Raw genomic sequence first — 25993 nt, 5'->3', positions numbered from 1 at the left:
AAATTGCAATGGTCTATGGTCTGTCCTCAGAGTTATCTTTTTACCAAAAATATTATCATAAGATTTTTTTAAACTGAAAAGAATTGCGCCGGCTTCTTTATTAATTATTGCTCTATTATCTTCCTTTGTCAGAATCTTTTTTGATGCGAAAGCAATAGGTTGCTCAGAGCCGTCTTTATATCGATGAGAGAGAACTGCTGACAGACCATAGACTGATGTATTGCATACTAAAATCAACTCTTGATTCAGGTCGTAGTGGGCCAATACTGTGGGAGAAACAATCTCTTTCCTTGTTTAATAAACCGCTTTTTCGCATTCTTTTGTTTAAATAAACTTTTTTTGACTTGAGCAAGTATACAAAATGCTACAGTTTTCTGCGCGTTCTGGAATAAATTTTGCGTGAAAACTTACTAATTCTAACTACGATTGCAGTTGTTTCTTATTTTCCAGTATAGGCACTTCTAAGTTGGCTTTAACCTTTGAGTAAGATTTGTGCAGACCGTTTCTATCGATAATATGACCAAGTATATCACTTTGATTTTTTATAAACTAGCAGTTATTTATGTTTATTCAAAGACTCGCCTTCTCCATTCAAAAACACACTTCTTTCAAACTCTTATGTGTTCCGCGTCGCTTAATCCCATCACGTACATATTATCAAGATAAGAGATCGGATTCGGAATACCTCTTATGAAATTTTCTAATATCTTTCGAAATTCACCAGGATAAGTCGACACGCCTTCTGGCATTTTTGTATACATTAAAAAACCTTGGTGCGTTGTTATGGTCAAAAACTTCTGACAAGTTTTATTTCAGGTATTTGTATATATGCGTGAGGCATATCTAACTCTGAAAATTTATCGCCTCCTTGCATTGCTGCAAAAATGTCTTCAATTTTTGGCAATGAATTCCTATTAACTATTACATGCAAGCTCAGAGTAAGTTAAAAAACGGCGAAAATTCTAATCGTACTATTTTTTTTATAATAGGTACGGTTGGCGTAGCCTATTTACTCACCTCTACCGGTTTAATATGCCCTAAAGCATTCAATCTATTAATTTTTCGCTTTAACAGCTTCTTTACAGCATATGGTACGTGTCTTGCTCTCAAGGCCACAGGCTTCGTGTTTTCTTTAACGTAAAAATTCAGAAATCCACTATTAAAAAATCCTTGTATTTTTCCAAACAAAATTTTTAAACTCGCCTACGATAAAATTTTCAAGTTAATCAAACTTTAATATTGAATGTTTTGAGGAATCTTCCGAAGGTCATAATCCCAATACATCTAACCAACGCCTTTGAATAAGTGGTGGGCTTGTGCCTTCAAAAATGAAACAACTCAAAGTGGAATCTTTGTCATTAAACGTTACTTTCAAATTTTCGAGCGAACCTAACTTTTTAATTATACTATCATCATACTTGTACAATCTTCTTACTTGCTCGACTAATTTTGCGTTTCCAAACAAATCGTCTTTTGTTTTCTTTAAAATTATTGTGTCATAAGTATCTGTATCTACTTCAACATAAATCACGTTACCGTTTACTTTTAATAGCAACCACATAGGTTCGGCTTTACTTCACATTAGTGTGTCTGAATTCTTACTACTAAAATTACTCTAAAAATTCTTTTCATTTTCGCTTGTCGAGCAGGAATCACGTTCGCTATACACGCAACGACGCTTACGTTGTGTGCCTCGTAATCTCATCTCATTAGAAAAACTACCACCTTCTTTGTATCAGGAACGTCCTTGGCGTTGCAATAGTTTTCTAGGCATTCGATGAATGGGTCTCAATCCCCTTTTTCCAAACAAAATTCCAATTCAGTAGCTTCTGTAGCGATTGTGTCTTCGTCACTATTAGAGTCTTCTATGTTTTCACTTTCTGCACTTTCAGAATTATCTGCCGTATGCTGCTCTTCAACTTTATCGGCTTCTGCCTTGACAGCTTTTTTCAACAACTTACTGAGATCTTCGAGTTTTTAATTCTCGTTGTGCGCGATATTCCGATTAAGTAATGCTGTTATTACTTCTTTTTTATTTGAAGCGTAAATTCAATTTAACATGACCGTGTCATGCGTCTAAACTACTGCGTTCGAAAAATTCTCGTCGCCAAATGTGATGTTCTGGTACTATGTTGCCAGATTGAGAATCACACAGGAAATAGTTGGCAAAAAAGGGTATCATGTAATAACTTAGCCGTTAGTAATATATAATAAGTATATTATACAACGTTACAAGTGCTAAGCTGCCTAGGCACGTCTTGTCTGTAATATAGCCATGGCGATAATGACTCGTAGTGCGGGTACACTATTTGGCTATAAGGCTGATAATTGTCATACTTATACAATCAGTACGCACACCGATAACAACTTACACCTGTGCGTAGCCTTGTGCTAACTCGCTTATAGACACCACAGTGTTTTTGTCAATTTGGTCATCGATTGTAAAAATGTTTTGGTAACACCCATCATAAATCGTTTTTTTTATTTGTTGTTGTGATACAGGTAAAAATTTTGTTTAATGGTGTATTGAAGATAAGAATCGTGCCCAAAGTGTCGGGGGCATAAGTAAATCTGGCACAATAAAATCTTTTAATATGTAATCATAGAATTCTTCTACGTGTTTATTCTTGGGCATACTTTTTTTAATTCTTTTCACTGACAAACGACTTATGCATTATATAACTTTAGTATGTCGCAAGCAAAGTGTAACGAGTAAGTCTTTGACTGACAATAGAGTTAAAAAACTTACAATACAAACAGCGGATGTTCGTACCTTAAATTTAACGAAATCTCCTTTATTAAATTAGATGAAATTTTCCTAGATAAAGGGCCCAAATACCCACATCCAAGGTTTGGATAAAGTGTAACTGTAGTGTTCATATACTAGCTCAATTAGAAACTAAAGTGTTGGAAGTATATTTAATGACCGGAACTGAACTCGTCAGTGTGATAAAATGCCAGGAGCTTGACTTGGCTATAAAATGACATCATAAATTTTCTGGGACCCAAGTCTGCTACTCCCATATTTTATGCTTTAAATAAATGTACGATATTCAACGTTTATATAGCATCTACGTGCAACATTACGTTCATTTCAAGTCTTATATATATATATATATATCCAATATATTATTTTTAAAGTTACATATCTATAAGCGTGATCTGACCTACGGAGTAAATCAACGATTTCAGATAAGGCACCTTGAGAATAAGTGTAATGGAACTGGATTTTCCTGTGATTCTCCCCATTCACCCCACCCCCTTTGACGTACTTTTGGTCTCCAGTACGACAACACACAACGTCATATCGCCACTCTACACAACAACATCCCACCACACCACGTATTTTAAATTTTACTTATTCTTTCTTTTAACCAATTTCTAAAAAAAAAAAAAAAAAAAAAAGCTTACAAAAATATTTAAACCCCCGTACTCTTTCATACTAGGCAAGCCCTTAACCCACTTATTTTCTTACGGTTTTCTTGTTTCACAATTTTTCCTTTGCCAGCCTCCATGTTGTTTATATTGTGTTGTGCCATAAAATATTGCTTATAACTGTTCTGTTATTAGATATGAAAATATTTATTGTAAACACACCTAACTAACGTAAGTAAACTCATTTCAAGGACAATTGCACCACTTTTGTACATAATATCGTTTCATGCGAGGTATACTTATAGTTATAATCATTTTATTTGACGTGTAATTTTATATAAGTATAAGAGCGCGTGATGGCTCAGTCGGCTAGGTCGTGGATTGGCACGCGGGAGACTGCGGGTTCGATTCCCGGCCAGTGCGACTTTTCGGGTAAGTACCTCTGTGATTTCTCACATGTGCTTTTTCACCACGCAATGCTCCTTGAGTAGGGCTTAGGCGGACCTCCTCGTAACATAATTGCCTAATTTCCTCCTACCCTTCTCCTTCAATGGGAGGCCTCCCATCCCTATCCTTGTCCCTTTCCCAAGTGCTAAGTGCCCATAGTAGTGCCCTTATTAAAGGAGCTGGACGTAGAGCACTATGATATGAAAAAAAAAAAATTATATAAGTATAACTTCTTACTTGGGTCCCCAAGCATCCACTGTCCATTGGTTTGTAATATATTTGGAATAACCATTTTTTTTAACGATGTTATATCAGCTAATGGTTTAGAAAAATCTTTGATAAATATATACTATGTACTTGTATATGATATATACTATATACTTTAAACTTAAGTATATACTATACATCAAAGATACAGAATAGACGTTTTATATTTTGTATACCTGAATAGAATTTGGTCAAGGGACGGGCTGTATACAATGCAGTAGAGACCCGAACAGCTGCCGCTTACCGCTCAGCGCAGGTAGCTAAAATGTTCGTAAAACTGAGTTGGAGCTAGGTTCGTTCAAACTGCTTTAACTCCGTTAATTTTGCTCAGATTAGTTTTAAAATTTATTACAATATTTATGAAGTGTCATAGATTCAAAATATTAAACTAAAAAATTAAAAAAGAAACGTTTTAAACTAAACCCCCCCCCTCCTAAATTGCTGAGTGATCGTCATGTATGGACTTTTTTTTTTATATTATAGTGCTCTACGTCTGGCTCCTTTAATAAGGGCACTACTATGGGCACTTAGCACTTGGGAAAGGGACAAGGAAAGGGATGGAAGGCCTCCCATTACAGGGGGGGGGTAGTGGGAAATTAGGCAATTTTTGCCGCGAAAAGGTTGCCTAGACCCTCCTCAAGGAGCATTGCGTGGTGAAAAAGCACATGTGAGAATCACAGAGGTACTTGCCCGAAAAGTCGCACTAGCCGGGAATGTAACCACGGTCTCCCGCGTCCCAATCCACGACCTAGCCGACCGAGCCACCGCGCACTTTGTCATACATATATACAACTGACTATGCTTTGGTATTTTGCTATGGTCGTATATTAAGATATTAGGAGTAACGTGACAAATTTAGCCTTAAATTTCATTATTATAAATAGACTTTTTGCTTCGTTCTAGCTCGTTACTCATTAAAGATGCCAAACTTAAATAATTGTTATAAAATCTTATCAGAATTTAAAAATTTTTATCATAAAGTAAAAGTCTTTTTAAATTTCTGTCATATTTAATAAAAGGACTTGGACAAAATTTTTTTATAATGACAACAAGTTAATCTTTTTTTTAAGTGGAACTTCCTTAGGCGTGCCTTATATTGGGAGTTAACTCGTGAAATAAGTGAGTGAACGAGAAAATAAGCGAACGCTGCTGTACCCGTAAGAATCTATACATATATTGTCTGTACGTATACCAGTGCTGACTGCGCTGTGACCTGTTTGTCAGTCTCTCTTCCCCTCTATCCCTCCCTCTTGCATGCACATAATAATGCGCTGCAGTTAGTTTATTTACATATATGATATAGCCTCTCTCTACCTCTATATATAGAGTAGATAATACCATTTTTTTTAATTTTATAGTGCACTTGTCCTTCTCTATGTACTCGGCATTTTGGGGATTGAGGATGGATGTGAATAGAGAAGGTGTAAGGGAAGTTTTTTCTGTATTTCCCAGGATAACTAGTCCTGTGGGTGGGGAAATAACTCAGAAAAAATACATCCCAGAACGGCCGGTGCATTGCCTAAGTTCCGAACAAATGTCTATAGAGCCTATAGACATTATGCCTGATTTTTTGCACACCTCCCACTCACGTTGTCATAACAGTAAAGAGTCAGTTAATCGATCAGAAAAATCACCAGCGTGCGTGGATATAATACTAGTCGAGTGGTCATCCATCTGACTATCAACGTTTAACCTTTCAGATCGACGAGACTGCTACTCTACCGCTGCCCCACCATATCAGTGGTAGGTGTACCTACTGCTGTACGGTAAAAATTGTGGCAAGGCTGTAATACAAACCTTACTATGTCACTGTTATAGCTCATGTACTGTCAGGTTAATAATGTCAGCCACAAGACCTCACTTGATCTCTTTGAAGTCTTCGAAAAAAGTAGTAAAAGTCTTTTTTTTTAAATCTTTTGATATGTATACATGCATGTCAAAAAACGTACATTAAATATAAAACATGTACAATACGACAACTTAACTTTTAAAAGCAAGAAAAAACGCTGTATTTTAAAAGGAAAGTAAAATTGTCTAAAAGTAACAGCTTCTATGGTTCTTCGAAAGGGGACCTACATGACTGAGGTGCAAAAATATAGAGAAGTTGGACTATGCTCAAACATAACCTTAATTATTTTCTTTTTGACAGTTTCTTAAATGAAACAAGTAAAAAAAATTTTTCTTTTATACACCGTGTACGAAAAATTCATATAGACATTTATGAAATCTTCGAAAAATTTTTGTCACAATATAAGCTTTCAAAATTTGAAAAACAGTCATTTCTTGAAAACGAAGCTAGAAAGACCCAAATTAACTATTATTATGAGCTTTCTAACGGAAAAACAGCATGACTGACGTGCACAAATAAAGAGGGGTTAGACTATGCCCAAACAAAACTTCAATTTTTTAATTTTTTGACTGTATCTTGAAAAGAACAAGGCAAAACAATTTTTTTACTAAGTATGGAATGTTTGGAAAACTAAAATGGACGTCAACATAAATTTTGAAAAATTTTTGTTACAATATAACCTCCTAAAATTAGAAAAACAGTTGTACCTCCTAAACGAAGCCAAATAGGCCAAAAATAATTTCACTTATTAAAATTATTATTGAGGTGCAGAAGTATGTTACACAGATTTATACAAAAAATTATAGTAATTCTGAACATCCTGAGTCATATCTGAAAGGCAAAGCAACAAACCTTATATCTTACGAGTACATTGATTTATTTTTTGTTTTCTCTTATGTATTGTAAGAAAAAGTATCACGTGTCCAAAACCTATATTCCATTTATTAATTTTTGAATCAGTAGAAATTAGTTATGCACGAGTGAATTTTATTATTAATTCATAAGTTATCATAGAAAACGAACAAGATCAAAAAATACAACTTTACAATGGAAAAGCTATACGTCTATAGTTTTTCTTAATCTCAATAAGATATAATAGATTATTTTACTTTTACGCATTATTTTATTTTAATTTATTGTACACATATGATGTCACATCAAATGCACGAATATTAATTTAAAATGAATAGTAGCTTTTGTACCTGGTGGCGCATGTCTCCAGGGCAAGCACCAGGCCCAAGGGACCTGCTAAGCAGGGCCCGAGGGACTCCTTGTGCTTGCCCTGGTTGGATGGGCACCTGATGCGAACCCTATTTTTTTCTATTGAGGGCGCACCACACCCTTAAAAATGCCCAAAGTAGGAAAAGGAATTTTTGTTCCACGTAATGGGACATAAGTACTTTTTTGGCGCAGTATGGTAAAAATATTTGTTTTGTTCTGCATTACATGACCAACAATTCGTACATGTATTACATATATTATAGTAAATATGGAACTTCTTAGAACGTGCGAATCATAACATGAGTAGTATATAAAGGCTTATGTATTATTTGCACGTGCGTGCACTAATAAGTAATGATATTAAAAAGTTTAATATTTTAATATGAGGTTTCTAAAAATCGATTAAAGTGAGATGTACTTGAATTTGCTCAGTTTTGTTTCACCAAGCTTAATAACATTCAAGTTAAAAGTTTTGCTTCTGCCGGGGGTCCCTAGACCCACACCTGACTTTTTTTTTCAAAACACTTCTGAACAGTTCTGACATTTAAAACTCATTTTACCATAGTGTGTTAGTTTTAAAACTAATCTTCTATTCTCTGTGCTTTCAAATCATTATCACCATTATTATCACCTGAATTGGATCATTAAATATAATGTTTTATTTGAAAGAGTGCAATCTTATTTAAAAAAATTAAAAATTGGTTGAGTAAAGTGTTGGATTATGTTTAAAACAGCACAAATTAATTTTCAAAAGTTTTTAATTATTTCTATGATCAGTTAACCCAAAATTTACACACACCATGCAAAGTATATCTATAAAAATCATGTTTTTTTAATGCTTGAAAATTTAAGTAGGCATTTCTCGATTTACAGTTATTAACGTCTGCTTGGAATAAAAAATCAAAGAAAGAAATCTTTTGAGGTTTCAGAAAAAATCACTTTAGCCACCTGATTTTGAAGATTACATTAAGAAATGTGCTCTTATTCAAATCTGATGGTTGGGATCAAGGTGGAGGTGTCGGATTAAGATCTCATGTTGATATAGCTGAGTTAACTTGTGTGTGTATAAGTAGAAGGTGACCCTGTATCCCCGTAGGTGGAACTAGTCCCTTTTCTACTTAGCTATTAGACCATCAGTGGCCTTGAAGTAAGACCAGGAGAAAGGTTACATGGTTTTCACTCTTTTTACCTACTTATACCATTTATTGTATACGTAAAAAATATGCTTATCGTTGAGTTCTTATATAATTGGACAAACATGCTCTAATGTACGTAGTCATCTGAGTATGATGAAGAAAAAGATTATTAAAGCAGCAGTATCTACGACACGTACGCAAGGTAATACAAAAAAGAAAAGGATAACAGCAGAAATATGAACAATTTTCTGGTGAGTAGTAGTAGTGATGTTAACAGTAATACATGTGCCCGTAGTAAAGGAGCAGTGAGGATAGCAACACACGCTTGCACTTTTGTCAATAGCATTAGCACTAATTTAGGCACACTTTAAGTCATAAGCAATTACTATGATAAAAATTATGACAATGACAGCAATGAAGACATTGTAAATGGGTACTTTAGCAGAGCATTGGTATGGAGCCCTGACACGAACGATTAAAGAATCCAACGACATTAACCAGAACTCCAGCTAAATAGAGGTATTAACGGCAGAGCAGCAGTACTAACATGATTACAAATCAAGAAGATTAGTCTGAAAGTTTCTTTACTAAATGTTATGTATCTATTTAGTGGCATTCTTACTTTGAAAAGTAGTTAATCCAAACAATTCGTTGATTATGCTGTAAAGAGTTCATTACATGCTCCAAGCCCAAAAGAGGATACGTTTTCTTTAACAAATATTTATTAAAAGTGTGTGCACGTTAACCAGTGGCTTAGAGCATTCATACATTTATACAGCTGCTTGCGGTTGCCACATTTTTCGTGACAACTATCAGGAGTTAACTCAGAAATCTTGACTGTGCACCTTAGTACTTTTATGTTTCTTGTATAGTTATATAATTCTTTATTGCAACATTATGTTCGAACTGGATCCTGTGTTTATAGATTAACGGGTCTATCAGGAACGAACCAATAGAAATAAAACAATACTTGTAAAACAGTCAAAAAGGCGCAAGGCTAAAGTATTCATAAAATTGCTTATTTAAATCTTTTAAAACTAATAAAACATACAAGAAAAAGGCACCAAAGCTGTGAGAAGTGAACACAAGTTAATTGAATGCAATGAGAATACTGGTAACTAATACGTCACTAAAACAAAAAATCTGTGATTCCTGCCATTTGTACATCAATGAGAAAAAAAAAATAGTATGATCCAGTTAAAATGGTACGTAGCTGTTATAAAAGAAATTCTCAGTTTACTCGATACATTTTATGTATTGCTCATTTGAATTATCGTTTTAATAGCCAGATAGTATCAAAATATCGTCATAATAGAGTCAGATACTACATTTGGGAGTAGAGAAACTTTAGGGTCTTTCGGTGGAAGTGCAACATTATAGACGGCTTGTGTTTAACTCTTGTATTAAAAACTAAGTTTTATAGGATCTTTGCATATGAGTTAAAAAATTTGCTAGAGCAAGCCTTCAAAGAGTAAATAATTATATTCGTACATCATAAGAGTAATTTGACTGGGCTGCAGAAGCTGTAATAAATATGACGTGTTGCTATTTAACTAATGACGGGTACAAAGAAAAGGAAAAATGACCATGAGCACGTTTTGAAATAGCTGTAATAATAAAACAAACTTTAAAATATCACTGTATGATTCCAATCTCACTTCAAGAGCTTAAAGCTAAGCAATTCTCTTTGTACATAAGAAGGAATATTGTTTAAGTTGTTAACTAAGTAATAAATATCACAATCATAATTAATATTTGCTCTTATATTATATTAAGTTAAAAAAGTGTACTCCTAAAATACTAATGAATTAAAATCTTAATATACCAATTGTTTAACTGAATTAATGAAAATGTTTATAACATATCAATCCACAACTTAGTATTAAGAAGCATGACCATTGACACATTTTAATAGTCATGCTTCTTAATACCAAGTTGTGGATTTTAATATTATTTATGATAACAAAGAATGTAGTAAAAGGAGTGACTGGATAATTATCATGTAGTTGTTCATTAATTCTTCCTCAATTTTATATAAAACAATATTAGTTGATAAATAAAACTGTCAAAGTAAAAATACAAACATACAATATACACTATTCGTGATATTATTTTAAGAACAATGGTATGAGGCAAGAATATGACGTGCACCTTGCAACTTAAGGAGCTGATGTCAGATACTGCACTAGATTATTGAATTTTTTTGCTACAGTAATAATTATTTTTTTATTTATCAAAAGAGCATGTTTAATGGGAAATTTTAAGAATACAATGGTTACGATTGTAAAGTGCCACATGGTGGTTTTCATTTTTATAAATAAGAATCTCCAACGTTCAACCCTCTCTATTAGGAAAAAAGTTTCCTCGACTTTTTTTTCGCGATGTACAACTTGTAAAAAGAGCTTTAGCAAAATAAAAAATGGGTAGGTCAAAAAACTGTTTAATTTGTAAAATAACTACCTGTGTATATCCTACTGATAATGTATGCTGACAACACTGCCCAAAGGAAGCAGAAAATCAAGATATATACGAGAAATGGCGTCCACATTTTTTTACAACCATTAATCAGAAATATTTTTAAGCCAATGGTTACAACGATTCGATCACTTTCAGACCATGTAAGGTCAGCTGTTTTTAAATCAAGTAAGTCATTTACTGGCAGACATTACGAGTAAAGTTGTTTGACCTTCCTAAATTACCCTCTCATCTCTTAGCATTTAACCAGATGTCACTGATCCTTTTTAGATATGCATTCGACAAATCTTATAGTGAAGCTATAAAGGAGAAACAAATTTGATCCAACGGGGCAATTTTCAACAGTCAAGTGACACAATTGAATCTCTGCATTCGATCACCAAAATGACTTTACTAAACGATAAAAGAAAGGTGCTTTGGATGCTAACGTCTCCAGCATAACACCAGATTATGTTAGAAAAAAGATCTAAAAGATCTATAACTAGCTCCAATGCTTAAGACCATTGTGATTTTTTTTAAGACTGGTCTGGTGCTATAATAGTATGCCAGAAAAAAATATCCTTAAGTATCCTGGCAGTCACAATTGCTGGAAAGCTTAGTCAAAGAAGTGCTTAGCAAATCAGTCTTTTTTAGGGACGCTTAACATCAAACTACCTTACCAATAAATGTATGACAACTAAACAGAATATGCTAAAAAGGCATACAAAAGTTTTAAACAATATCAAGAGTCACGAAAGGGTGAGTCAGAGGAAAAACTCTAAGGGCTTAAATGTTAACAACCTCACAAATCAAGAAACTGACCTAGAACAATTGTAAAGATTTGAACATTAGCTTTAAAATCTACGAATAAACACATCATTACATGATGGATCAGCTTTTCATAATAACCCACAGTTTACTACACAAACCTATCAGCTATTTTAATATATGTAATAATATTTATTTATGTTTATATGTACGCTAAAAAGTAAGAAGATGAGGCTCCATGACTTTGTTAATCTAATTTTTAAGTTTTCTAATTAAAAAAAAAATTTAATTGTATATTTCTTGTTAGTTTTGAATTTTTACGGCTATAACAAGTAGCCCTTTTTATATAACATGGGTAAAAAATTGTAAATCAAGGGCCCTTTTTTCAGGTTCACCGTTTAATTTAGGGGTCAAGAAACGAACTTTCAATTTTCAGCACTTCGTGCACAAACCCCCCACTAATTGTCCAGATTGTGTCAAAACTCTAATTTTTTCAAAATAAACTTTGTAATGATATTTTACAAAGCCTTAAAAGTTAATGTAATTTATTGTTTAGTCAACAAAAAAGAATTTGTTTAAGTGAATTTGACGTAAATTGTAGGACATTCTTCAGAAATACTGGAGAATAGATATTCAGAACAAACAAATGTAGTTATGCTCATGTAAAAAGAAAGATGTGCCCTTGACTTTTTTTTTAGGATAAGCTTCAGTATTTCTTCCAAGCGGTCCCCTTTTTGAAATGAGCAGTCTGTCTTGTGTTGGTATGTCTGAGTACACAGATATTCCTAAAATTTATTAGTTAATCAAGCACTCCTCATTTTTTTAAAACTGTAGCTTACGTGCTGTCTGTGGATCAAAGTATGTTACAACACATGAAACATTTTTAATGTCTCAGGATAGTGATATGTTCATAAAGATGTAATTGTACTTTACTATCATTTTTTTTTCAAGTCTTACTTGTAGTTTCCATCTTTGTTTGATAAGCAGTGTGTTCTTCAATTAATAGTGCTGCTATCCCCAATTACTAATTGTAGTTGAGCTTTATTATTATAAGCAGATGAAAATAATATTACTCGTATAATTGTTAATGCTTGCTAAGAGTGCGTTAACGTTATTGAAATCTAGCAACAGTTAGAAGGTGGTAATACCAGCACCCTTTTGAATGATGAACTTACTGCTAATAGCGTTTTAACTTAACAAGCGTATTAATATACCGACAAAACTCTTTGTGGAAATACGATGTAATGTAGTATATATATACATGTATAATTTTACCCCTTCAGGTGCTCCAGGCAGCAAATTTCTGCATGAGATAACTGTTAACTGTATGAAAATGTTGAACTAATTTTAATTTTAATAACTGTGACTATATGCATGAGATTAAAGTTTCTATGTGAAGCTCCAATTTAATACTATAACAAAAGAATTTTTGTAGTATAAAATTAAACAGCTTTGATCGGTCAACAACTGTACCGTTTAACCTTATACAACGATACCTCAAACAAATAAAAGCAAAACTCAGCATTTCCAACATTATTTTCGATAGGAAAATCGAAGCTGTGTTTTTCTGCTTTTATAGAATCCGTTAACTACTTTTTAAAATCCTAATTTTTGTGAAGATTTTAAAAAAATTTCATTTCCAAATGTTGAATTTAAAATTTGAATTTTAAAGTGCCAAAGTTACTGTACAACTTGAGCAACATCTTTGAGGCAGAGCACTTATACCTAGTCACAGCGCTCTATGTGTTGCTCAACAACTGAACTTTTATTTTCCCACAGCAATGACAAAATCACAACACTAACCTTCTTTCCTCATTTTTATCACAAGTTGTGTTTTTTTTTTTTACAACACTAAATAAAATAGTCAAAATTTCTTTCACTGGTTATATATTATTATGAATATTATTTTTAATGCCAATAAAATGTATACATTTATAATTTCATGTTCTAATAATAACTCTTTTCATCTTTATTCTAAAATAAAAATAAAGTAGTGTTAATATTACTTTAACAATTAATAAATTTTTAGTGTAAATTAAAATTCTTATTTACTAACACTTCTATGAAATTTTCTAATATATCGTGTAAGAGAATCTTTTCTTGATAATTTTTTTCCACATTCTTAAAAAATATTATCATTATTTAAAGTATGCATTTTTTTGTGGTGTCGTAAATGTGTTTGTCTTGTAAATTTTTTTTGGACAACTAATACAACTAATAACTTTTCCATTTTAATGTTATTTTTGTGGGGCGTGTAACGACTTTTTTAATTTTATAATTTCACAAATATTACACTAAAAATATTAATTTAAAGGTTTTTTTTTATGTACTTTAAGTCCATCTTCATCACCAAAAACTTAAGTACATAATTCACACTTAAGTAAATGCTTCTTCCTCATAAATAAAAACATATAACTTGTAAAATTTATTAATTTTTGTAGGCCATTATTTATTTACTGCGTAAAACTCAGGCTAGAGGGTGCCAGGACCCGCCAGTCCTAAGATTAGTAAGTATTACGGTGTATGTGAAGAGCGTTGGCATGAATACTATATACGTGTACATTAAGCAATATGGTTGGTCCTTGATTTTATCAACGGTGTTCAAAGTCAGCACTCACACGCGCTTTTCTACTTTCACAGATTTACATACATACTAATATACACGTATCATGCAGTCATATGAAGCATAAAATCTGCAATACGGGATTTTTAAAGCCCATCAGAGTAAGAGAGAGGTATCTTCCATGCTACTTCTGCGCATTTTTTTCTGCGTGCTCCATGTGACCACGGCTTTATACTAGGACTGTGGGGTCCAAGCGCCCTCTTGTCTAAGCTTTGTACTCTACATTTTTTTAAAATACACCATTTAAATTTTTAAATATGCAAATAAAAAGTTAATAGAAATTATCTACTAACTTTTCTTATTTTAAATTTATGATGTTAAAACTTAAAAATGCCAAAGATGAGGGTATCAAGTATTGTCTTTGAAAATGGCCCACTTTTTTATGGACTTCTTGTAAATCTATTATTTAAAAGTCAAAACTGCCAATGGTAATGGTATTGAGTATTGTCTTTGAAAACTACAAACTCTTGTATAGATTATGTAAGAAACAAAAATATAGTTTGTATTACAAGCAGCTTAATTATAAATGTGCTCTATTACAGCACTACTTATATTAAAGAGTTACTTAATATTAATGTAACAACTATCTTACAATAATTTTCATGTGCAATTTATATACAAAATGTAAAAAATGTAACATTTAACCTAGTTTATTAAAGATTTATCATTAAGATACACATATACTTACTCCAACATTATTTAGAACAGATACACTACTATAACTTTCTAATATGTACTTCACAAAAGTCACAGATTGATAATTTACGAAAATACTCAATAAATCTGGATTCACTAATAATTTTCAAAACATCTAAATGAGAAGGAAGATAAATACATACAAATAAACATAGCACTATATGTTGATACTTTAAATTTGTTTCTACAAAAATTTTCATAACCATTTCGAAAGTTATAATTTTTTAAGGTCTAAAACATTATTTCTTGATTCCCACTAATTTATAATGTCTGAAAGATCACTAGACAATAGTTTTGAAACACAAATAGTAAAAAAAAAAAAAATACTTCATTTACATGTACAGAAGATTCGAGATCGAAATTCAAAATTGGTGATAAATCAGCGTGAGTATATATTTACATTTAAAAACAAAATTATAATGCCTCAATGAATGGATACATTTATTTCTGCTTAAATTTTTTCGGGTAATGCCAAACTTACCAAATTATTTATTAAAAAAATGCTTTACGGTCCTCGTACAGAACACCGTTTTTGTGAGGTTAATTCTAATCAGAAGTGTACAGAGAATTTTCCAAAACCGTTCATAAACGTAACTACTTTTTAAACAAACGGTTATCCACAGTATAAAAGAATAAATAACATACGTGGTAAATATATTTACAAGACTTGGACAGAAAATAAAATTTTAGTTAATAATTTAATAGTTCTACCATATAATAAATTTTTATCGATAAAATACAAATGTCATGTCAATGTTGAATATTGTGCATCAATCCTAAACATAAAATATATTTATGACTACATTAATAAAGGTAGTGACAGAGCGTACCTTAGAATTCAAAAATTTAAAGACAAAAAACCAGGAAAATTTGATGAAACAAGTCGTTATGTTAGTGGTAAATACGTTGGTCTAATGGAAGCAGCTTAAGGACTACAAGAATTTTCAATTTATGCTAGAAGTCATACAGTTGTTAATTTAGCTGTTTACCTTGAAAGCAAGCAAAAACTTACATTCGAAGAAAATAATGTTAAAAATAGTGTAAGAAACTAACAAATACATTTAACAGCTTGGTTTAAATCAGACATACATAATTACTTTGCATAATCAATTAAGTATGATATTATTCCAGAATATAACATTTTTAATAACAAACAAAAATTTTCAGAAAAAAGGAAAGATTTAATAAAAGATATTGCAATAGGTAAAATAAATATTTTTTTTTTAAAGGATCATAAACAGTCTTCTTCCTAACTCATTTTTAATGAAATAAACGGTGCAACAACTTTCGAAGACATTAAAACATATAACGGAATGCAATACTAGACGCTTAAAGATACTGAAACTGCAATCGATCATGATTCTCAAATTGCCAATATTTTTGAAGTAGCAATTACGTTGATGTTTTTATATCAATTGAAACGATTTTTTGCGTGGTTTTTAATTTCAGAAAATATTCAAGGTGACAAAATATGAAATGAATATAAAGAATAGTTAACAGAAGATTTCGTTGCCGATAAAAATAATGGCCCTCTGTTACATATTTACCAAATTTTAGAATCTGATGATAAGTCATGACAAAGTTTTAATCTACCTATACCAAAACAAATCAAAGATACACAGAATGTTATAAAAGCCAAAGTTTCTTTTAGATGAAAAATGTTCTATTCATTGTATACCAATTTAAATAATAATTAAAAGAAAATATTTCATACAATTTGTGAACAAAATGATAAAATTTTCTTTAATAATGGTCTTGGAGGTCCTGAAAAAACTTGTTTATTTTAAACTTTGATTTATTATTTTATTTCTGAAGGTAAAGAAAATTTATCCATGACTTGGACTGGCACAGCATTAGTATTGCATTCGAAAGGTATGGAAAGTCATAGAAATTTCAAACTTCCGTTAGAATGAGGCAATGTAGGAAGTGTTTTTGTAAAATTCGAAAACAATAAAAAAAAAGTCAGAGAAGTTCATTTGATTATTTGGGATAGAGCTTCAATGATTTTGAAAAAGCCTTTGAAATGGTTGATAGAACTTTGGAAGACTTATGTGGTACAGAAATATATTTCAGAAACGAATAAATTGTCTTAGGAGAAGATTTTTGTCTAATTCTTTCAGACTAAAACGCAGTAATAAACGTATTATAATTCAAGAAACTAATAAATTATTATTTTCCTACCATGGGCGTTTTTGAGAGGCTGGTGCGCCCTCGGTAAGAAAAATAGCATTTGCCACATAAGCGCTATCGCTCCATGGCTACCTTACGTCCCTCGGGCCTCAAAATAGCCCTGGAGACGATGGCACTTATCCGACGAAAACTACTACTTAATGTATTTTATTTAAAAATTTTAAATTACGAATTATATTCGTTTTAATGATAAACAATTTTTAAAATTGTTTAAAAATTTGAAAAAGGGAAAATTAAAACTCCTTGTATTCCTCAAAAATGGATATCAAAGAATGTATGTTCTGAAAAATTTGGTGATTTGAATAGTTCTTAAGTCAACAGTATTATTTTTACGTCAAGTAAAGAGTATATCAGTTTTTTTAATTAATAAAATTCATGATAAATCAAACGGAAAAATTAAAACCTATTACAGCATAGATAACACAACCTTTAAAGGGGTTGACTAGTCATACAATAATATTTATAAAAAATTTTCCAAATAAATTTTGAATAATATCTGTGGAGGTTTACCACCTTATAGACTTAATTAAAAAATTTTTACAATAGTTACGCTGATTAAAAATTTAAGTACATCAGACGGCTCATGTAATGGCTTACGATTTAGTATTACTAAATTTTTAAAGTACAATGTTAAAGGAGTAATAATTACTAGAGAAAAAATTGGACATCAAGCTTCTATTGCAATAATAAATTCAAACACTGCAGACACTTCATTACTACCTCTTACTTTATATCGTAAGAAATTCTCAATAGTTGTGACATTTGCTATGACTATCAATAAATCTCGAGGTCAAAGTTTTGATAATGTGGAATTATTATTAAAAAAACCTTTACTTCCTTATAGTTTATTATACGTGTATTTATCGAAATGCAAAATTAAAAATGGAGCTTTTTTCAATCAATAAAGAAAATATTTAATGTGTTAAAAACACAGTTTCGAAAAATTATTGATTATAAGTTATAATGTATCTAATAACAACACGATTTGAATATTTTTACATGTATAGACAAAACTTACTACCTTATAACACATCCTATAAGTAAACATTGTGTTTATCTATTGTACCAATTTCAACATTAATACAAAACAAATTAAAAATAGATCTAACTCTTCATGATCTAATAGGGCTTTATAAGTTGACTCAAAAAATAAATCATCTTAATGCGAAACATCTACGGTTTGTTTTAATGACAAAATGTATGTAATTTTAATTTATGTATATATTGGTCTTGTTAACACATATACAAAATAACATAATATATACACATAAAACTTAAAATTTACCACATAGTTTATCATAAATGCTCACAAAAAAAAAACTTAGCGTACAAAAACAATTATACTTACAAATAAATTTAAATACAGTTGATATGAATTGGCTTCTAATCAAATTCTAAGTTGTTTGAATAAAATGGTTAATAATTATTCGTATGTATAGAATCCATTTCTTCGCCCTTTAGGTGGTGTAGAAGTATAGATGAAAAAAAATTTATTGTAAACAAAAAACATGTTCTCATTAGTTAACATTCTTCACAAACGAACATTTTTAGAGTACAAAAATGTATATGACATACTATTTTTATTATGTATTAAATTACTTTTTTATTGAAAAACTTTGAGTAAAACATAAATGATCGAATAAATAATCTCTTAACTACCAATATAAATAGTTTTATATAATAGATCGTTGCTTAGAATGCTCCACACTGTTAACTGTATAATATAACAGTTAACGATATAATTTAATAAATAGTTATGATAAGGCTTTTAGTGACGACCTACTATAAGTCAGTTAAGACCTTAAATTTTTTCTGGACGATGAGATAATTCATAGCGGTAGGATAGTGTGGGTTCTGGAAAAACCTGTGATGTATGAAAATAAGGGAAAAAATAACGGTTTTTCACCTCATTTTGTGAGGGGGGAAGTGTGGAGAGGGAGATGGGAGGTGAATGGGGGTCTGTGGGGGAGGGGGCTGTAAGGGAGTTGTGTGGAATGACCCCCTGACATAACTTTATAATATAGGAAGATATATACCTTTAAGGTAGATGACTTATAAGGACTTTACGTGCTTTTAGAATATATACCATCAACATTGAAATATTATGAGGTTCGTCCACATAAGTACGGTTTTGTCCGTATTGTAAGCTTGTTTTACGTAATAATGTCCGCATAAGTCACCATTGATAAATATACATATATACTTGTGGGGCTGCGTCCCCCTGTGCACCCTGCACGCCATTCCTTTGGTTTAAATCGGGATTGCTTAGACTCTAACAAGACCCCTGGTGGTTTTTCTCGGAGTCAATTGGTTCAAGTCTATTATGATTTATTTTTGTCTGCCTGGTGTGCGTATTTGTATGTGTGTTTGTGTGTGTGGGTGTGTGTGCGTGTACATGTACATATAATTGGGTCAGCTTAAGAAAGAGCCTTGTTCGAGGCTATGGCAAAAGAGAAATGCTTCAAAGTTATTGGCAAGAACGAGCCTTTCTTAATTGTTAGGCAAGCGAGAGCCTTTTTAAACTTCGGGGCAATTAAGAGCCTTAATAAAAAAAAAGTTTTTTTACTTGATTTTTAGTTGGTAATACATTTAATATAGATATACAAACCGCTTTTAACGTCTTATGTATATTATTGACTTAATGTTCTTCTCGATTGGTAAACTTATCATTGCTTACTAAAGTGCCTCAGACCAATAATTCTAAGACTCACCATGCGTCTTAAATATTAAGTAAATAAGTTTATATAGGTAATTATTTAAGAAACATTTTGAAACTCGTGAAGTGACGCACTTTTTAATAGATTAAAATATAATAATTAAAAAAGGGATTTTCAAACTTCAATTTCGTTTGAAGGAAAAAATTGTTGTAAAAAAAAAATTTTCACTGTTTTAGTGGGTTCAATAGCGTAACATAAATAGCATGTGTCCGTAAATATATTTATAGTTGCAGTTGGCCGAGCTAGGAGCACAATTGGTGTTGGCTCTTTACAGGTTGAGATATATCTTTTTTTTTTTTTTTTTTATATTAGAGTGCTCTACGTCCCGGCTCCTTTAATAAGGGCACTACTATGGGCACTTAGCACTTTGGAGAAGGAAGGGAAGAGGGATGGGAGGCCTCCCATTGCTGGAAGGGGGGTAGGGGGAAATAAGGCAATTTTTGCTGCGAGGAGGTCGCCTAAACCCTCCTCGAGGAGCATTGCGTGGTGAAAAAGCACATGTGAAAAATCACAGAGGTACTTGCCCGTAAAGTCGCACTGGCCGGGAATCGAACCATGGTCTCCCCGCGTGCCAATCCACGACCTAGCCGACTGAGCCACCGCGCGCTCTTTGAGATATATCTAAATTTGATAGTTGTGATAGCGGAGAATCATTGTTATTATTGAATCTGTGCAAATGTATCAAGATAATCATTATCAAAAATATTAACAAAATCCATTGACTAGCATGTACAGTTAGTCAAACGCAAATAGCTACAGAAAACAAGATGGAACCGAACACAGATTTAAGTAGTAGTATTTTTTCTGCATGTTGTGAAAAATAACCCTTAGACGAAAATACAAGAAATTAAATCGTTATGATCTTTTAAAGCAAGGAATAATCCTAGATGACTACCTTGATTTTTCTAATAACATCTTAAATATTTAAGAAATAAGTTAAATAGTGTTGTACATAAGAATATGATGGTATTTTTTAAGGACAAATATGTAATATAGGCTAGTGGTAATTGACTGTGTAGTTTTATCTGTCATACAAATTATTATTAAAAAGAATTTAAATTAAAAAAAACAGTATGACAATGTATATAAAAATTTACTGTAGTTAACATTAAAGTAGAGTTAAAAATCATATTTATTATATTTCAGGAGCAATGATAGTAGTTATTCTAATTGAGAGCAAATAACGCTCTTTTTATTAACAATTTTTTTATCTTCCAAGAAGTGCGTCGACTTATGAGTTTAGAGGTGATTTTTTTTTTATTACCTATATATTTTATGTATAAGTTATCAATTAAGAAGCACATCAAGTCAAAAATATACATAATCTGTTAAAAGCAGTTAGCATACATATATTAAATGTATTACCAACTTATAATCAAGTTAAAAAAACTTTTCTTTCAAAAACGTCTTTCTTGCCCCAAAGTATGAAAAGACTTTCTTTTGCCATTTCTTCTGAAAAGGCTCTTTCTTGTGCTGACCTGGCGATATGCACAAAAGTGCGCTGCAGCAGCTCTAGCTCTATAAATTTTTATATACATGGCCTCTCTTTATACTGCTGATACGTAGTCAAAATCATATCGTACAATGTACATACACGTTAATAGTTTTAGTTGACGTAATTAATTATAATGATAATAAAAATCTAAAAATGTGAGTATATGCTATATTATATGGCATTCGTTTGGTGGCAGCGCAGTGGAAAGGTGCGAGAAAATAACAATGTTGTTGTTGTCCATTGAAGGTTGTTGTTCTTCCTAGTATCGATATCCTATTTGTTTACGATGGCCGCCTCTGCATTGGCATATCAAGCGCATGACTATAGGTATTTGCTGTGAGGATGAAGACCAGCAACGCTCTAGTGGATTTTCGTCGTTGCGCTGGCTGTTTCTGCCCCATGTAACCGTAGCCTTTGGTATGGATGTAACAAACAACTACACTTAAACTATAAGTGTATATACATACCTGTACCCCTTTTTCTCCACTGTTAAGGTGTAGGTGTAATAAACGTATGAAGAGTGTATTGTCATGCATGGGATCCCATTTGTATGATACTGGGGACGTATCATTTGACAATATTTCAATACATCAGCCCATGTTGTAACATAGGGCCACGAAGCACGAAAAAGCTATATGGTACCACCTCTGATATATTACGTAAAAAAAGAGGTTTCCGCAACAAATGAGAATAGTTATAGGGGAATTAACTTTCATCTCGGACGCTGTGACGTTCTACTGGCTTTTTCCGCCCCATGTGACCGCGGCTTATAGTATAGATATAATAGGTTTGTTTGGAAATTAGCTTTGGATGGTGGACAGAGAAGCTACATGTTTTTATACTATTGATATTTCAGTAGCACTAAATTATAAACGTTACGAGACAAAAAAAACGGTGAGGCATATTTTATGCACTTATATTATGAAACTATTTTATCTTCATGTAACAAAAACGTGAGAGTTATTATTTAGGTCTTAGACAGTAGATTTTAGATGTAAACGAACAATTATAATTACAAAAAAATGTTGTTATTATAACATTTTAAAGAAGTACAAAGATTTAACAGTTTAGATAAGCTCACTCTTAAATACGCAAAAATGTCAGAAGCTTTTTCCAAAAAAACTTTTAATCTTAACATTGAAACACTATTCAAGTTTTTGCGAAAAATGTAAGAAATCTGCTAATAATTTTAAAGGGTTTGTGTTTTTTTTTTATCAAAGGTATATTTTAATTTTTGTGAAACTCCAGTTAAACCATTGAACATTAAAAAATGTATTATTTTTTAAAAATTTTAGTGAAAAATTCTTTGACATTAGGCAAACTTCCACTGTTTCAACTATAAATGCTGTTATGTAAGTTTCTAAATAAAGCATTTATTGTTATCATGTCATAAAAAATGTATGTTTCGATCCTTAAAAATTACATATTACTGAAATAATACAAACAAAAAAAAGTACACGTCACACTTATTAAATAAAAGTTCTTACGTTTTACAGTTCGTAAATGTGAATATATTTGTAAGTATTCTACATATATAAATTGAATTAAATAAGTAAAGACAACTTATACGTTCAGTTAATAACTGATAGAGTTTATTGCATAAATATTTTTTAAGTGTAAAGTGTGTCTATTGGTCTCATGAGTGGCCTAGAAAAATTGACTGATAACGTCAAAATCACGTCAACAACGAACAAATTGAACCTTGTTGTATGGGAGGGTCATTTGTAAAAAACTTTTTTTTGAAGGGGTAATGCAGGGGTTCATGTATAATATCAATTAGTATTTATATACATATGAAAATCTATGCTTATTATTTGAGTACAATCAATGTCTCTGATAAAAATCACTTATTCATTAGATAAGAAGTCTAGAAGGTAACTTGTTTGGATGTCGTTTTCAGAGATCATTTATTTATTATATTTAAAGTGTCTTTTAGCCTTTTTAGTAATTGTATTATAAGTTTATTTACACAATCATAAATTTGTTGAATATTGTATTCTGTTAACAAGTCTTTGGTTTTGATCCATTAAGTGACACAAGTTTAATTACGTTATTATAATATGTTTAGAACAATCAGGTGCATAAATTTTATACTTATGCTTAGTATGTTAAAATAGTGTCGGGGGCTGTGAAGAGCTATGGAGGGAGGCTGAATGAGGGGCAAGCAGATTTTGAACTATTTTAAAATCACGTATAAAACGATTGAATTTTACCTTATTTTGTAGGGGAGCATATTTATATTAAAGTTTTTTTGTGGGGGCTGTGGGGACCGTGGGAGAGCGTGAGGAGAACTGTGACTGCCCCACACAAAACAACTATATACTATAGTAAGATATATATTATAAGTCCATCAGCAGTGACTGCAGCACAAAGAATCTGTCTGTTGTCTATCTTTATCTCTTGCTCTCTCTCCCTCTCACATGCGCACAATGGTTGCACCACAGTTACTCTATCTATATACGTAAAGCCTACTCTAACAGTACTCTATATGGACACGTGGGGTGAGGTGGGCCCCTTTTAGTAATTAATTGATTGTAATGAAAAGTTTCAGCGTATTACTACTATTGATAAATATGTGAATGTAACGATGATAGGCTTAACTTTTGTTTGTCATGCCTTTTGAATCGGGCTTTCAGCATCTTTCAGCTTCATAAATTGGAAAGCAAGAACGATCAAAGGTTCTAACTCCGTGCTGCAGTAGAAGGTAGGAGTGAGCAAGGGGTTGGGCATGGATGGGCACGGGCTTATGCGTAGACCCAAAATTGACAAAGGATAACATGTAGATAGTGCATATAAAAATAATTAAAATAACAAAATAGAAAATTTGTGAAAGTAATAATGGACGCTAATAATATTTCGTAACGTTTTATACTAAACTTTTTAATTGCATTGTCTCTTATACTATTTTAAAAGATATAAATACTTAGGTATTATTTAATTTAAAAATAAGCAAATTCTTCTTTTTCAATTGACTTATTTTGTATGTACATAGATTTTATATGTTTTTAACAATTTTAGTAGTATTTGTACTTTTATTTATACTAATTTCTAATAACAATTTTTATCACAATATAGTAGACTATTTCAGAAACGATTAAATAATTAAGCTAGTGTAACGAGCTACTTGTAGAAGAAGTAAAAAAATTAAACATCATTTAAAAAAAAGATCGATATGTTTTCAACAGACATATGATTGCACTCCACAAGTGTGTAAGATAAAGTTGAATTAACTGCACTATGAATTGTAGCCTCCATTTCATCTTCTTTCAAAGTGAGCAACTCCACTTAATCAGTCTATTCTCTCAATTTTTTCAGAGTTGTGGTCTTGCTGACTTTTATGGATTTTTGTCATCTTATTTTTAATTTCACTTTAGGCTTGGATAATTTTTTCAACGAGGGATTTTTAAAAATGTTTTTGATTTTTACAGCAGTCAACTGCTGAGTATACTCGTCTGACGTAATTCTGGCAGTTTTTCCTTCTTTGATTTGAGCAAACTTGAATTACCAGTGTTCGTACCATTACAACTATACTGAATAGCCAAATCGAGTAGCCGATTAGCTGGATATTCTTTACGAGATGGAACGAAGCCTTCTTGAATAAGTTGACCCCTCACTGATGGCTCGATAGAGGCAATATGTCATCTATTATCTCGATGGGTAAAGCTTGAATATCTTTATGTGTATTCAAGTAGTGAGAGTAGGGACTGTCTGAACTAATGTTTTTTGTCCATTTATATGAAAAATATTATAATCACGTGAATTAATTGTACTAGACACATCTTTTGGTGCACCCGTAAATGTCAATTTTATTTTTTGACTAGCAGGTAAGCAAGAGTTCTGTAAAAATAAATGTTAGGATCAACAAGTTATATTTAATAAAACTACAATTAAGTAATCTGATGTTCCTATTATCAGAAGAGTTATCAAGGAAGTAAGAGATATCGTGATGTTTTTCTCAAGCTTTTCCACGATGGGCTCATTTTTTATACTTCGATTGACATCATCTGAAATAGGATTCTACGAATTACCAACTAAATTCTGTATAACTGCTGAGTACTCTGAAACAGATGCGTTGAATTTTGAAAACAAATCATGAGATTTAAACAATTAGTAAAAATGACGAAGTATCATAAATAATAAATAAATATAAAAGATAATACATATACGTTCAGTACCTGCAGCTGCTTGTTTAGCGTTAAGGTGATTTTTTTCCCGAGATGCATTGGCGAAGTATGATGGTGAAAATACAAAAGGATTATTGGGATACATCCTAGTCTTGCGAAGAGCATTGACAGCAGCTTCCATCTTTGCGGCTTTAATAAACGCTGCTCCAAAGAAACTAAAAATCTTTCGCAAAGTTACTTTAGAGCCTCCTCGCAGATGAGCATTAATTTCATCCATGTAGTTTTTACTTAATGGCTTCATAAAGCCGACGTCGAGGGGTTATAGTCGATGGGTACAATGAGGTAGAAAGCAAATGATTATCACTCCATTGTCTCGTGCAAGATGAAGTATATCCAAGTTTTTTACATGAGAGGAATGTCTATCGAGAAGAAGTAGCACAGGAGTATCCTTCCATGCATGCGAAAAATCAATTAACTTCTTGAACCATCGAGTAAAGATGTCAAACTGAATCCAACCACTTTTGTGAAACTCAGCCGAAGCACCTGTAGGCTTTCCTTGCAGATACTCATCATTTTCTTTAACCTTTGGAAATATCAACATTGGCGGCATAAAAACTCCAGTGGCTGACAT

General features: G+C 31.9%; 1 protein-coding gene and 1 pseudogene across 1 annotated transcript in view; one reads left to right on the top strand and one right to left on the bottom strand.

The window, feature by feature from the left end:
• Window positions 1-25993, top strand: part of LOC149373300 (uncharacterized) — a 1143724-nt gene that overhangs the window by 698793 nt on the left and 418938 nt on the right. The window lies entirely within an intron of this gene.
• LOC149373301 (uncharacterized) lies at window positions 1789-25993 on the bottom strand (annotated as a pseudogene).

This window comes from Copidosoma floridanum, unplaced genomic scaffold (genome assembly GCF_036245765.1).
Source record: "Copidosoma floridanum isolate Cflo_tuat_1 unplaced genomic scaffold, Cflo_Japanese_pri ptg000033l, whole genome shotgun sequence".
NCBI classification, from domain to species: domain Eukaryota; kingdom Metazoa; phylum Arthropoda; class Insecta; order Hymenoptera; family Encyrtidae; genus Copidosoma; species Copidosoma floridanum.
This window is presented reverse-complemented; position numbering and strand designations above follow the sequence as displayed.